This window comes from Sesamum indicum, linkage group LG5 (assembly GCF_026168435.1).
Source record: "Sesamum indicum cultivar Baizhima isolate 11 linkage group LG5, ASM2616843v1, whole genome shotgun sequence".
In the NCBI taxonomy this organism is placed as follows: domain Eukaryota; kingdom Viridiplantae; phylum Streptophyta; class Magnoliopsida; order Lamiales; family Pedaliaceae; genus Sesamum; species Sesamum indicum.
Window position 1 is genome coordinate 13355302 of NC_142661.1, and position 15271 is coordinate 13370572.

The 15271-nt window shown below is 36.8% G+C and overlaps 1 long non-coding RNA gene across 1 annotated transcript; it reads right to left on the bottom strand.

Annotated features, from left to right (window-relative positions):
• Window positions 1-800: 800 nt before the first annotated feature.
• LOC148788149 (uncharacterized) lies at window positions 801-11765 on the bottom strand. The gene is made up of 2 exons (XR_016065459.1): window positions 11509-11765; window positions 801-986 (listed from the first exon to the last, which is right to left on the bottom strand). It is a non-coding gene; the product is annotated as an uncharacterized LOC148788149 (long non-coding RNA).
• Window positions 11766-15271: the final 3506 nt, after the last annotated feature.

A 15271-nucleotide genomic window follows, 5' to 3' on the forward strand; every position in this document is an offset into this window, starting at 1 on the left:
CACATACAATTTTTTTATCAATTTGAAAATAGGACTGAAAGTATCAAAATTTTAAGGTTACAATACTAAATTGTGAAAATTAATTTGTACATGACCAAAAACCAATTAGCCAAATTGAAAAAGGACCAAAAATCATTCCAGACCAAAATTATATTTTTCGATTACATTTATCCTCTTATAAGTATAAAAATATTACTAGAGTATCTTTTTATTAATAAACTATATGAAATTTTTAACAAGGGCAAAATTGTAAGTTTATGATTTTTTATTTATGATAGTATTTTTCGTGCAAACCGCAATAAAAGAAAGTTAATTATAAATGAAGAATTTTCGAACAAAATACAAATATAATTTAAATAAATAATATAGAAGAAAGTATAATTTTATATTTTAAAAAAGATCTACCTATAATTAACCCTTCATTCAATTACGATATTTGTATAGCTCCTAATAATTTTTATTTATTAAGTTTTTCTTGGCTCCTAATAATTTTGTGACTAAACTAATATAGCGGAGGTGTAGCAAAACCAGGCCTTTTGACTATTTAATTCCTGCGAATTTTTTCAGGGGTTGTGTTTGATGCATTATCATTCTTAATGAAATGGTTCCCTTTTTCATAAAATATCAACCCTAAGTAGCTAATTATCATTTATTTTTTCTTAGGAAGAATTAGATGGATTGACAGGGTTAAGTTTATTATGATTATTATGCTTAAACCAAGTCATTTAATCATAAAAATATTTTCAACAAAAAAGTAAACGGTAAATCACTTGTTCTCAGTACGCAGTTGAATAATGTGATTAATTAAAAGATGACATATATATATATATATATAAATATTTATTAGAAATATAATTGTGTGATTATTTAGACGGAAAGGTTCATAGGATTAAACATACAAATCAAATTTGAGAGTTCATTGCTTTTGTCCAGTCGATGACTCTCTCCATCTGGAATCAAGGCCCGCCATTTGCGGAGAGAAATAGCTACAATTTTGAGGAAAACAGTTATATTTAATAACTATGATATATCAATCCTTTGTCATTATATACTAATGCACAGGCCTACCAAAAGTTTATGTAATATAGCCTTCTTATTTGACTTTGACCATGAAACAAGGCTTATGCCTTATGGTGAACGAATGAACCTGAACGCGGTGACCCAAATTTCGATAAACTAGGTCAAAGTCCTATTGATCAAATGGGCAAGGCTATCAATGAGTTGTATTATTGTGGCTGGTTGATGGTTGATTTTCAAGTGTTCGTAACGTGCACAATAATATTTTACCATCTCATGGGCGTTCTGGAGCATATTGGATCAGAAGAAACCTTGCCTCAAAATTTCTTGTTAAGATTTTTCATTCGAGGTGGTTTCAACAAATCCCTTCGTGTGTTTCCCATAAGATGTAGCTCCCCTCGGGAGTCACGCATTTCAGAATAGGCTGCGACAAACCATGCTTGTATAGTTCCTTGTCGATCATCACGAAACGGGCTGCCCATACTCTCAGGGCCCTTGCTCCCTTCGGATTTTCGGATATGGCCCCGTCAGTAAGAAATTTTATGATATCTTCTTTCCAGCTTGGAGGCGTTGATTTGTTCATATAATTTCCATCTGTTCTCCACTGTAGTACTATCTGATAAGAGGAAGGTTATTCTCCTATCCCCGCCATAAAACTTGCTAATTTAGCTTGTTGATCAACCCCAGCATTATCTGTTCTTGATATTTGTATGAGAGATGACTCTTCAAATTTCTCAAGTAGATCTTCCACACTCAGGAGGTACTTAGCCATTTTTTCCCTTCATGCCTCATGTGAGCTTTGGATTTGATTGATCACCCATTGCGAATCACTATAAGTGACTATCTTTTACGCTCCAGTGACTAGAGCTAATTCTCCTCTAGTTAAGAAAACCTCATGTTCCGCCTCATTATTTGACGTGGAGAACTCCAATTTTATGGTGTACTTTTAATTGTCTCCTTGGCAGCTTTCCAACACTATTCCTGCTCCGCTGACCAGCGATGTAGACGATCTATCAACATATAGACTCCAAGTAGGCCTAGTAATGCTCGCCTCATCGTACGCCAATTCAATAATGAAATCAGCTAGCAGTTACGCCTTAATGGTAGGTCTGGGCAGATTCAAAGCCAAATTAGCTTAACTCCACCGCCCATTTGACCATTCTTTCGGGTAGCTCGGGATTAGATAAGACTTGCTTCAAGGATGATTTGTCAAGACGATTACTCGGAGCGACTGAAAGTAAGGCCTCAATTTTCTTACTGCGAGTACTAAGGAGAGGGTTAATTTTTCAATTTGGGAATACCTGGTTTCCTCTCTTGCTAACATAATACAACATGTGGTGCTCCTTACCCTCCTGTTGCACTAGGAACAAACTAACGCCACTTTTTGAAACGACCAAGTAGAGGTAGAGGATTTCTCTCGTCTTGGGTTTCTTCAACAACAATGACAAGACTAAATATTTTTTAACTCATCGAACGCCTCACGGCCGGCTTTGAGACTAGTCAATTTAGAGCTGTCAATCTACCTGCGAGCTTTTGTACCTCTTTGATTGGCTTGGTCGGTGCCATGTCCATGATAACCTCTATTCCTCTCTCTGAGATCATGTATCCTAGGAACTTTCCCCCTCGTATCCAGAAGGTGCACTTAGCAGGATTTAGTTTCATGCCAAAGGATTTTCAGTATATGGAAACACTCTTGCAAATCCTTGATGTGGTCTTGTTCCTTTACACTCTAACTAACATGTTATCTATGTATACCTCCATGTTCCGGCCGATTTGGTCTCGAAACATATGATAGACAAGCCTTTGGTATGTTGTCCCTGCGTTTTTTAGGTCAAATGATGTAAACTTGTAGCAGAAGACCCTTTGATCCATAACTAAAGTAGCTTTCTCTTGGTCTTTAGATGCTAACGGTATTTGATTATAGCCTTGGTATGCGTCTAAGAACTCAACATCTCACATCTGGGAGTTGAGTCAACTAACGTGTCAATTCCTAGGGAGGAAAAGGATCTTTTGAGCATGTCTTGTTCAAGTCCGTGAAGTTGATGCATAAGCGTTGTTTTCCATTTGACTTTGGGACGAACACCACATTAGCCAACCATTCTAAGTGTTTTATGGGCTGTATGTATTTGTCTTTGAGCAGTTTTTCTACCTCTTTGTTATCGCCTGGCTTTTTTATACTCCAAACATCCTTTATTTTGTTTCATGGGTTCTGTGTCGAGATTCACATTGAGGTTGTGAGTAATAACATTAGGTGAAATCCCATGGAGGTCTGTCATGCTCCATGCGAACACTTCTTTATTTCCCGTCAGAAATCGTATCAAGTACTCTTTGGTAGATGGGCTCATAGTTGTGCCTATTTCATTAAAAAGTCACCTTCTTCTTCATGAGTGAGATTAGTTACTTTCAATTCTTCAATGACTTCAACTTTTCTCTCTCCAACTTTCCCAAGAGACCCTCAGGGACGTCCCTTGCATCGTGCTCGAAGTAGACCATCCTCATATTTTCTTTCTCAACAGATGCACTCCCCCTAGCTTTTATCTTGATCCTTTTAAGGTGTTTGCAGAGAATTTTGTCACCATAAGTTCATCTCCTATAGCTTCTGCCACACCTTTGGAAGTGGTGAGTTTAAGTTTAATGGGGAGAGTGGATGCTATGGCTCGGAAGATGTTTAAACTCGGTCTCCCCAAGACAATGTTGTAGGCGAATGGAGCCTTGATCACGAGAAACTTAACCATTTTTGTAGACCTCTTCGAGTATGAGCCGAGTGACAATGTAATATCACTTCCCTCAATAGCACGATTATCTCACCGCTAAAGCCCGTGAGCCTGGGTGTTGACTTTCCGTAGCTGAGCATTGTCTATTCCTAATTGGACGTATACATCATAAACCAGATATTAGAAAGTGTGGCTGAGATGACCAAGGCATCATTATTTTGATTTCTCATCGAGTCCATGTTTCGTGAGCTAAACGAAATTTCCTCTAACTTATCTGAGCTAACATTATGGACTTGCATAGGGGTTTGCTAGTGTTTTCCCCTAGCAACTCGAGCTAGCAGTTTTCTCGCGTTGGCCGAGTCTCCCCCTACTAGGCCTCTTGAAACCACAGTGATAACGCCTACTGTGGGGAGGTTGTCCTCATTTGGAGTTTGAGCAGGAGTCGAGTCGTGAGGTTGGTGACTCGGTCCTTATCCGAATCTTTGCCCTTGGGGATGCTGATTTACATATTTCTTCAAGTATCCACGTTGAATCAACTTTTCTATATCATTCTTCAGGTGATGGCATTCGCTCAGATGGCTAGAGCTAATTCTCCTCCTGCTAAGAATACCTCATATTTCGCCTCGTTTTATGATGCGGGGAACTCCAATTTTATAGCGTTCTCTAGCTTGTCTCCTTGGGGGCTTTCCAAAACTATTCCTGCCCCGCTGCCCATTGATGTAGACGATCCGTCAACATACAGGCTCCAAGTAGGCATGGAAATGCTCAACTCATCATACACCTCGACAATGAAATCCGCTAGCACCTGCGCCTTAATGGTTGACCCTCTGTCGTGGTGAAAATGGAAATACTTGTCGGATTTGAGCATCTTAGGATTATACTTTATCTTCCTCGGTCATTGGTTGATCAATCCTTGTTGGTCCGCCACGACTAGTATTTCACCTCTAGATGCATTCAGGGGGGTTTAGTGCGTGAACCGAGCCAAAGGTAAGTGTTTGCATTCTTCCTTTTTCTTTCGCTCTTTCTCTTCCTCTTTACCCTTCCTCTTGGCGCTAAAGGAAGGGTTTTATGCATTGGACTCCTAAATCCTAATATACTTTTATGATCGCATGAGTAAGTTTTCTGGAGTGCTAGGAGATTTGCTGGCTATAGACTCATTGAATCTCCTAGAGTAGCAAGTTTTGTTGAATGATGTTGGCTAACAACTCATGGTTGTTATGGGACACCTCATGTACAACCTCCACAAATCTTTGCATGTAGTCTCTTAGCAGCTCATTTTCCTTCTGGTGTATGGTCAATAGAAATGCGGTCGTTTTTTAACTTTCTTGTTCATGGAGAAATGATGTAAAAAATATTGCTTCAACTGCTTAAGGCTGGAGATAGTTCCAATAGTCAATTGGTTGAACCGCCCCAGAACGCTTTTGGAAAGCGTAGTGCGAAATACCTTGAAATAAGCATCGGCGTCATCACTGAAGTCATACCAATCGATCTTAGCATAGAATTTGTCTAAGTGCTCTTGTGACCTCCTGTTCCATCATACTCCAAAAGATTCGATACTTTAGCGCCTGCAGGAAGTGCTTCGGCTAAGATTGCGAGGGAGAAAGAGCTACGTCTAGGAGGAGCTACAACCAACGATAGATAATGATCCTCAGCTCCCCTTGATGGTGGTGGAGATGAGGGTTTCCACTATTAGGGGGTGTTTGCTCTTGAGTTTGAGCGACCTCAGGTTGGGAGACTCAGATGTTCACCTCTTTCTGCATCTGTTGGAGAATAATTCTCGACTTTGGCAAGGGGAAGAGGACGGATTTGTGGGGTGATGTGTTGCACTTGTTTAGCCGCTCGCATGGATGCATGATAGATCAAGGCTATTAAAGCTTGTGTTAGCTATATCGTTTTTCTTGAGGTGGAACAATTGGGATAGGGCTTCCTTCATGAGGGAAGGTTGGAGCTTGTTCATGAGGTGGGGGGATTTCTCCATTAGGTGGGAGTTGTTCATGAGGTAGGGGGCCTATCCCACGGGATGGTGACTGTTCACGGGGTTAGTCTTATTGTCTCGCTCCATTCACTTTTGTTTCACAGGAAGCGTCCACCCATGAACATCACGAGCTCGGGACCTGATTTGTATATTTAATATTGGGGTATTTTTTTCTCACTGATGATGTGGAAGTGGTTTTGAATAATGGATTGAACGAAAAAAATTACCTCAACACAATAATCAACCAAATCTTGTTTTTGCTTAGTGAGAGTTGTGTGTATGATATGTCTTTTCAATGAATAGTCGTCTACATTAAAAAATAATATTTCAAGTATTTATAGTAAAATAGAAAATTTCATAGTGTTGTAGGATGTAGGTACTTATGGTGTATGTTGGGTGTGAATATTACAAATGTACCCTTAATAATAATTTATTATTAGTAACATATCCATCACACATAAAAATAACATATACATAAGATATTGAATCATCAGTATTAACCTTAGACACTGTTATTGGCCTAAGGCCAATCTCTTCCTGATCCCGATAGGTACAGACAATTGATGGGTGTCTACTCTAATTGAGTTTTACTCGTCCAGACATTAAGCGTGTTGTTTAGCACTTAAGTCATTTTGTCACATGTCTTTCCAGTCAACACTAGTTCATTGCCTTGCTCATAGCTTGGTATTTAATGGGGTGTTAACGGGGGGTGCTCTACTCTTGTGCTTCTCCTTTGACACTTAAGGCATATAAGTAATGTTGATTGGGCATTATGCATTGACACATGCCATTCTATTATTTGTTTTTCTCTTCCTTGGATGATCACTTATTTCTTGGAAACAATGAATGGTTTCTCAATCATCCGTGGAGGCGGAGTAGAGGAGTTAGCTTCAACAGTGAGTGAGTTACATTGGATTTCATATGTATCCTGTGATCTCCAGATTCTAGTTACCCTTTCCAATTCCCTTATGGCATGGTAATCAAGCTACTGTTCACATTACGACTAGCCCTGTCATCCACGAGCTCACTAAACACCTTGAAATTGACTGTCGTTTTGTCCATCATCACTACAAGAATGGGTTCATCAATCACATTAGTCTCCACTAAGTTTTGGCTCGCAGAATTGTTGAAGAAGTTTCATGGCTTGCCTCGTTTTACTTTCTTGTACTTCCAAGGTGGGCATGTTCAATTCATCCCACGGTCTAATTTGACTAGGGGTATAAGCCATCATCGTGCAGCTACCAGCTTGCTCATTATCTTCATCAATTCCAACATTCATTCAAATATTGTGTTTTATTTAATTTATATAAGGTGTTTTGCTAAACATGGTTCTTTTTTTAGTTAGCTAGGTCGTTAGTATTTTACTAGTCTGACGTGTCTGTGAAGACTGAATAAACAAGGTATATCTAGAGAAGGCACCAGCCATGGGAAATATTTTTTGTTATTATCTGAAAAAGCTTGTCCTACCCAATACTGAAGGTAACGTTAAATAGATACCTCAAAGCATGAGCTTTTAGCCAAGGAATCTGAAATTAACAACCTAACAAATTTTGTGCTAGTTGTACTATACACGTTTAAAAGAAGAGTAAAGAAGTGTTACACTACTCAAACAAGTGCCAAACAAAAACAAAAAGTTCTAGAAACCAAAAAATGTTAGTGCTACCTACAAAGAAAAAGAAATGGGTTGACAAGAATGCGCTTCTTTTGTATTCAGCTGGAAGCCCACTTTCTCAAACAATCTTTACACCCCCCCTCTCAAGTTGGCGTTGGGTGAATAAGCCCTACTTGGACAACATATATAGGAAACGCCGGACGAGAAGGATTTTAGTAAAGATCTAGAAGTTGGATCTTGCTGCAGACGTAAGAAGGTGAGATAAAACCATCTTTATACTTGTTCCTTACCACATGGCAGTCGATATCCATATGTTTAATTAGTTCGTGAAACACTAGGTTAGCTGTAATGTGTATGGGAACCTGATTATTACACCAAAAAAGGATAGGTCTAGGTGTTGTGATGCCAAAATCCTTTAGCAAAAAAGACAATCACTGGAGTTCACGAACTGTAGAGGCCATGGCATTATATTCTACTTCTACTGAAGTACGAGAAGATGTTTTGTTTCTTTGTCTTCCAAGAGACCAAAGTCGAACCAAGAAACAGTAACTGATCACTTTGTGTCAATATAGGAGGCATAATCTGCGTTTTTGTAAGCTACCAGCTGGAAGGAATTAGATTAAGGAAAGAAAAATCTTGTATGAGGAGACCTCTTAAGATATCTTACCACATGCAGAGCTGCATTCAAAGGTTGATCAGTAGGGAGTTGGAAGAATTGGCTAAACTATTGTACCGTATAAGAAATGTTGGGGTCTGGCGAATCTTAAGTATAATAAGCGTCCATCCAGCTTTCTGTATCGGGACGGTTCTGGGAGAAGAATCCCTTTATCAGCACTGAATTTTAATCCTTGAGGTAAAGGAGTTAGAGCTCATTTACCATCACCTGTGCTAGTGTCTATAATGATATCTTCAATATACGTGTGTTGCATAATAGAAATTCCATCTTGAGACCTAGAAATCTCTAGGCCTAAAAAATATTTAGAATATCCAACAAATCATCCAAGTACCTCTTAATATCAGCAATAGAAGCCTCTGAAGGTCTTGTGATTAATATCTCGTCCACATATACAAGCACAACAAAGCTCAATTTCTGCATGTTAAGAACTAAACAATTGTTGTGAGCTGATCGTATAAAACCATAGGCTATAACATTTGAAGTAAACTCATAATTCCACTTCCTTGATGCCAGTTTTGCAGATATAATGACTTCTTAAGCTTGAAAACCATTCTATAATCCACTATATCGCCTTCCGGAGGCTTCATGTAAACTTCCTCCTCTAAATGCCCATTAAAAATGTATTATATATATATCAAGTGGATAGATAGGCCAAAAATAAGCTGATGTAATAGCAAGAAAAACTCTTATAGCAACAGTTTTGGCCATCGATAAGAAACTGTCTGTGTAGTCAATAACTTCTAATTGGTTGTAACCCTTAGCTACAAGTCTTGCCTTGTACCTATGCACACTACCATATGCTGCAACATTTGAAGTAACTCATAATTCCACTTTCTTGATGCCTGTTTCGCCGATATAATGTCTTCTTAAGCTTGAAAACCATTCTAGAATCCACTATATCGCTTTTCGGATGCTTCATGTAAACTTCCTCCTCTAAATACCCATTAAAAAGGTATTATATATATATATATATCAAGTTCATAGATAGGCCAAGAATAAGCTGATGTAATAGCAAGAAAAACTCTTATAGCGACAGTTTTGGCCATCTTTCAAAAACTGTTTGTGTAGTCAATAACTTCTATTTGGTTGTAACCCTTAGCCACAAGTCTTGCCTTCTACCTATTCACACTACCATCAGTATTAAGTTTCAATTTAAATACCCATTTTGAACCTATAGCTCTCTTCCCAGCTGGTAGATGTATTATATCCCATGTTTTGTTCTTCTCAAGTGCTTCAATCTCCTCTTGCATAGCATGATGGCATTCCACACATTTTTGGGCTTGGAAAAATATTTAGGTTCCTGAAAGGTAGATAATTGGGCCATAATGCAAATCAAATCACCTAACCAAGCACGTTTTTATCTAGTTTTGCTAGATTTTTTGAGAGGGATAGATGTGTGGAATGATATAGTGGGTGCAATACTAGGTGCGTTTGAAGTTCTAGGTTCAAGGGCATTACTATAGTCAGGTATACCAGAATTGAAAATAAAGGAACATCAGGTAGTGAAGTTTGTTCCAAAGTGGATGAAGGAGTAAACGAAAAGGTGACTTATGGAGTGTGACATCTCTTTATGTTAAAACTATATGAGAGGTGAGATCATATAATTTGGACCCCTTTGTACCATTTCCAAAACCAAGGAAAATACATCTAAGTGCTCTTTTTTGAAATTCATCTTTGTGAGGTTTTGTGTTTGTAGCAAAGCATAGGCAACCAAAATCCTACTAGACTCGTATGAAGAAGGTTTATTGTAAAGAAGCTCATAAAGAGTTTTCCAGTTGATGACTAAGGAAGAAAGTCTATTTCTAAGATAAGTGAAAGTGAGTATTGCTTCCCCCAAGAATTTTTTAGGTAAGTGGGACTGAAACTTTAAAACCCTTACAATTTAGGGTCCCCATATATCAATGTAAAGTAATTCAAAAAAGAAAAAAAAAACTAGAGGTGGTACTATGTGTGAGAGGATGTTTATGTTGTTAGCAAGTGGACATATGTGACACACATTATTATTTTGTGGTGCAACATGGTTCAAGTTAAGTATATGATTGAGAACTTTATGGGATGGGTGTAAGTGTTTTATGCCAAAGCATTACATCAACATGAACAACCTGAGACACTAGACTAAAAGGTTTAAATAAAAATTGAGCAATAAACAGATGATTGAATGAGTTGTTTTCCAAGACATAAAGTTTGCCTATCTGCCTTGCTACTCCACAACTTCATTAGTCATTTGGTTCTATATAATGCAATGGATTGGAATTAAACTTTATATTAGATGACGCACACAACCTACTAACATATAAGAGATTGGATTCGAAAGAGGCCACATAAAGCATATTTGTAAGGATCAACCTGCGATGTAATTGGACTTTATCAGATTGTGTGATATGAGTGAATGAACCATCAGGCAGGTATATCAAGGATATGTTTGTGGATGGTTTTAGAGTATGGAAAAAGATTGTGCGTGCATATGACTCACTGCCCCAATATCTAAAATCCAGGAATGCACATTCATATTCTCAAAACCAGAAAATGAAATATTCGTACATGCCTACTCATTAGTTTGAGCATAATTCACTTGATTGGGATTTGCAGACGCTTTGCTCTTCCTAAGCCTCATTACTTTAATAACTTCCTCAAAAATAGATGTAGCTTCATCCATTTTAGCATCTCTGTGAGCCTCTTTATCCCCATTGGTTTGTGCAAAAAATGTCCTGCCTTACATTCTTCTTCTTTTGTTCAGTAAGTTCTTTCTACCAATCAAGTAAACCATGTAGTTTGAAACATGTAGATTTATCATTTCTTAGCCCATCACAATGTTACCAACTATTCCCCTTTTCTTAGAGATCCCTCTATTCCGGTTATCATTCTTTTCTCAAATCCTTTTGTAAATAATGTCATGCCCTCCTGCACTTCACACAAACCTATATTTATATGTCTCTATTTTTCCACATGGAGTATCATCGAATAAGTTTAATCTACACTCGGCAAAGGTTTCATCCAAAGAATTTGATTTCTCACGTGATCATACATATCATTCAAACCCATCAAAAATAGCATTAAATGGTTTGGGTTGTTTTTCAGCAATAGCTCTCGTAGACCACATGTACAATCAGGCAATGGTATTAGCTGAACTAATTCATTCTGCAACATTTTGAGTTTGTAAAATATTCAACCACAAATAAATTCTCTTGAGAATTAGATGCTATTTCCCTTTGCAATTGGTATAAAAGTGGTCTGTTACACTCTCCAAATCGTTCTTCCAATTCCACTCACAATTCTCTAGTAGATTTCGCATAAAGGAAAGCATTAGTAATAGTTTTAGCAGTTGAATTCGGTAACCAAGAAGTTACCATATAATCCACGTGAATCCATTGTCCTTAATGTTTCGAATCTACGACTGGTTTCTTACATTCAACAATGACAAATCCTAATTTCAGATTCACCCCAGAGCATTTAATTGCTCAACTCCAAGCCAAGAAGTTTCTTGCATTCAGAGGAGGGTTAACCAGGATCATACCTGGATGGTCAAAACTCTAGAGTTGCATGAAGTGATTTCCATCCTTAGCCATCATTCCTTCTGAGCTTGTTCTAACCAAATCCATCTTGTAGGCTGCCATTACGATCGAGGTTAAAAAGTATATATATATATATATGATCGAAAGCTGGTACACAGAGACCTTTACATGAAGGCTGTGATACCATGTGAAGATTGAATAAACAAGATGTATCTAGAGAAGGCGCCAACCATGGAAAAGATTTTCTATTAGTATCTGCAAAAACTTGTCCTTTCCACTGCTAATGGTAGCGTTAAATAGATGCCTCCAATCATGAGACTATTAGCCAAGGAATCTAAAAATAACAATATAACAAATCTTGTGCTAGTTGTACTAGTACACGTGTAAAAGAAGAGTAAGAAGTGTTACTCTACTCAAAGAAGTGCTAAAGGAAACCGAAAAGTTTTAGGTGATACTTTAGTGTTCTTTAACTTTAATTTTGTTTTGTTTTTTAATTTGGTCTCTCCGATCATTTTTTAACAAAATGTGGCCAGATTTTGGGGGTAAAATGGTCAATTTAAATTTAATTTTCTCATTTTAGTCGCTTAAGCTTGTAAAATTGTCAAATTAGTAAAACAACTTTTTTATATTTTTGTATATTGAATATGATGTAATTATCTTATGTGAATATTAATGAAAACTTTGCACTCTTATGAACATAATAATAAATAAGCTTAAGTTAAAATTAATAGTCTCTTTCAGTTTTTATTTTCATAAGTTGCAAAATAAAAAAAATATGTGACTAAATTATGTAAAATTTATATAATCTAAAAATATAATAAAGAGATTAACAATGAAAAATCTAAAAATATAATAAAAAGGTTAACAATGAATAATCTAAAAATATAATAAAAAAATTTAGTCATAAATTTTTATTGATGAACTGTTTGATTTTCTTTGTTGTAAATGTATGGCTGAAATTTTGTAGATTACAATCAAAGATTCTTAGATTATCCGTATTTTATATAATAAGCAGTTTTTCTCAAAATATATATATATATATATATGTATATAATAAACATTACTGATTTAAATAAAAATGAATAACTAGGTTTTATTAAATTCTAATTAAAGGTCTAGATTCATTATCACTTAACCTCTCAAGACCTACAGAATTAAGCATAGGAGGACTCTCCCAAAATAGTTCTAATAATGATGTGTTTCGTAGGCTTGCAATGAAATAACCCAAACTTATTTCACTCTTTTGGGATAGCAAATCACTAAATCTCACATTAAAAAACCTTGTTCGAATTTTTCGCACAACACAATCATATATATATGCTCCCAATCCCAAAGGGATATATATATATATGTTAGATTCCTGTGGAAGCAAAAACAAAGCGTTGTTAGGAAAAAGGTTGAAATTGTCTGACTTCACTTGACTATCTCTGACCTGGAAGAATTCTTGCACGCGAATTTCAGCGACAGACTGCTGGTGACCACGTGTGGGGCGGCCCCCTCCATGGGCTGAACTCATGCTCTTCCTTTCAGGAAAATTTGTGTGGAGTCTGAGCTACCCCACGTCAAAACCCTTCTCCCTTTTCACTCCTCCTGCCCTACAGACCATATATTCCATTGATCGACAAGCATACAGATACGATTCTGAAAAGTAACACCATTGGCAAAAGGGCTGAGAAGAATTTTACTTCTTGAAGCTATAAATAGGAGGAATGATTTGCTGTCCAACCCTCGTCGAATTCGAGCCATAGATCTTCAATATTTCCTTTTGCCGCAATTTTCTTTCAAGATATGGTGATTTTTTGTGGCGAAAAACTTGGGAACCCCAAGTTACTCGAGAATGAAGTTGTGGAGGGCCCAAATCATAATTTTCAAGACATGTTTGGAGAACTTGATGAGGAGGGGGATGACGACGATGACGACGATGATGATGGCAGCACGAGTGTGGCGCCGGCAGCCTAACTATATATGTAATAACATCAGACGTTCGGAGAGTCTGATGTTTAAAGACCTAATCAACAAGCTAGCTAATACATACATGTGCGCGTGCGTGTTTCTATATTTTAATATGCATAAAGCTTTATCTACCAGCATGTAGTTCTAGACACCTGATCAGAGATCTAGAGATAGAGGTACGGACCAGAGAGACTCTTATAGTTAGTTTCTCGGTGTTATATATATATTTTGACCTACACCCAATAAAAAATAGTTATACCTAGTAATGTATCTTGTCTTTATTCTACTCATATTTTGAGTTACAATTTATAATCAATGTTGTTCGGATGAATGCTTGCATGGACCTGTTATAAGTCGTAAAGCAATATTAAGAAAAACGCTTTAATTATAAGACTAATTTTACATCACCAATCAAGCTTCTGTCCTTGATATGGAATGGAAAATTTTTAATCAAATCAGGTTTAATTGAGCAAAATCAAAACCTGCATGCTTTGTGTTCTTGGAAGTGTGGTTTAGTGTGTAATTTTATCATTACATGTGTTAATGACTCACTCTGATCATTTGCACTTGTTTTTGCTCCTCTTAATTTTCTTGAAATTAAGATGGTAATATATATGTTCCTCTTTACATATTGCTGCGTTCGTGCTTTTTTAACCCGTTTTCTGCAGACTGCAGAGGAGGTCTAGATCTTAAAGTTCCATTTTCACATGGCTGGTGAGCTCGACAAGGTAAGGGAAGAGGTAACGTTTCCGATTCCTTCTTTTGTCATTTTATTTCTGAATATATATATGTCCTTCATATGAAACCAAGAGTAGCTCTTTCGTGTGACTTGTTCGTTAATCGGTACTGTAACTGTCTTCTGTCTAACGTTGTTTTTCTCCTCAAATTTTGCTTATAGTTCTTGTTCATTATGTTATTATTCTTTCTCTTGCCATGTGTACTCCGATTACATCTGAAGCTATGTTTTCCAAATTTTCATATATACCCTATGCGTACTTGTCTTCACTTTTCAACAGGCAAGATTATTGATTACACTTAATTTGTTGACTAATTAATTGATCCATCACAAAAATCTGACTCCCACTATGATCCTATGACTCATTTGATCAAGAAAATTGCAATTTTACTCGTATGAGGTTCGCAATGGCTATTTTATCCCGCCAAATGAATTTATTTCGATAATTTTATACTATAATTTTAAAAATTTCGCTCGTTGAGAACAAAGCATCTAGAATTTGCTAAGATGGTCAAAAGAAGTCCAAGTGACCAACTCAATTGGATGTACTTCCGGCCATTTTAGTCCACAATGTGAAAATTTTTTAAAATTATAAAACAAATTCTTATAAAACTAAAATTGCCACCTCTTCATTTTAGAGGTCTAATTGCAATTTCCCCATTTAACCCCCATCAAAATTGCATCAATTGATTAGAAGAAACTTGATCTAATATGTATAGCCTTTAAGGAGTAGGCAACAAATTAAAACACTAATTCATCCCATAAACATTTTAGCTTAGCAAAAGTAGCAAATAGTTAGAGGTTAATTTCCATGAGTTATTGATGCAATATTTGCAATAATTGACAAAGGGAGGGTTATTACACTCTTGATAGCGTTTATGATTCACGAGCCAAATTTGCATAGAGAAACGCATCATTAATGTACTTTGAGATTGAATTCATAATAACCACAAAGTCACCATACAATCCGCAAGTATCTACAAAAATCCCAATCAGGAGAATTCTTTTCTGGTTTCGAATTAACACTTTCTATCGCTGGAATCTAATTTCATCTTAGCTCATAACGTGATGCGCAC